The following is a 1202-nucleotide window of genomic DNA, read 5'->3' on the forward strand; positions in this document are numbered from 1 at the left end:
GTTTCTGCCGTTGTTCATAGGTTCGTGAAGCCACGTCCGTGAACAATACGATGAATCGTGGAACGTCGTCACGAGTCGGGATCAGTGAACGCCGTGAGCGCATTTGCATTGCATTTCGGGGAACTCACACATTTGCTGTCTAGTTTACTGTGTAGTAAGTAATACATGGATTATATTCCTACAGATAAAAGTGCTCCTGACTCTATCAACTTAAACTTCCCACTGCCGGGCGAGAAAGGACCTGCCTGCTTAGTGAAGGTGCGATTCCATACGCGTACTCGGGATGTTGTTTGCAATCGCGTCGAAAAGTTAGGCCGCGTTGAGTTGAATTGCCACGCATCCAGATAACTCCAAACGTTTTCTATCGAGTTACAATTTTTTGCGCTGCGTTCGTTTTCTCGTTGTCCGGGAATAATTACGTAATGGTCGGTAGTTGCCGTGGGTGTAGTACTACTTTATTCGTCGTCCCGTTGAATTATTCCGCGTCCATATAACTCTTTGACCGAGTTTCACAACTGACCTATCTGTCTGGGCGACATAACCAAGTCTCTGATTGGATACCGTTGTTAGGTCGTTGAGGTTTCCATCGACGGGAGTTTTTTTTTTCTCCTACTTTTCACACGCTCACGTCGCGCTGTCAGCTTTACAACACTTTGTTGCTAAGCATCTCATTAAAAACACCTGTATCCATACCTGTATCTCGACACTGATTGCCCAGAGCTACCTGTCGCTCGCTTGAGGTCGATACCTCGATCGATTTGAAGCGATTTTTGCGCATTGTTTTTTTTTTGCGCGCGTGTATTTACTTCAATTGATAGAGTGCTCGTCTCGCATGTGGAAGGTCGGGGGTTCGAATCCTGGCCGGGTCCTACCAAAGACTCGAAAAATGGTACACACTGCTTCTCTGCTTAGCACTCTGCAAGAGATAGAGTGTGGAAACGTATACATTAGCAGGAGATGCGACCGCTAATGTTCTCTTAGCAATTGAAAAAATCATGATGAGTATGCACTCGCCACGATTTCGGGCACGCTCGACTGATGATGATGATGATGCTTGACGCGATGTTTGATGGTCGGTCGTTGTCGCAGGTCTACGACAAAGAAGAGAACCTCCAACTGAACGACGTCGTGGAGTTTGTGGGGATCCTGTCGGTCGATCCGGCGCTGGCCAACTTCACGAGCGACTCTGAGTGAGTAGCAGA

Source organism: Priapulus caudatus, unplaced genomic scaffold, assembly GCF_000485595.1.
Source record: "Priapulus caudatus unplaced genomic scaffold, Priapulus_caudatus-5.0.1 Scaffold1062, whole genome shotgun sequence".
In the NCBI taxonomy this organism is placed as follows: Eukaryota; Metazoa; Priapulida; class Priapulimorpha; order Priapulimorphida; family Priapulidae; genus Priapulus; species Priapulus caudatus.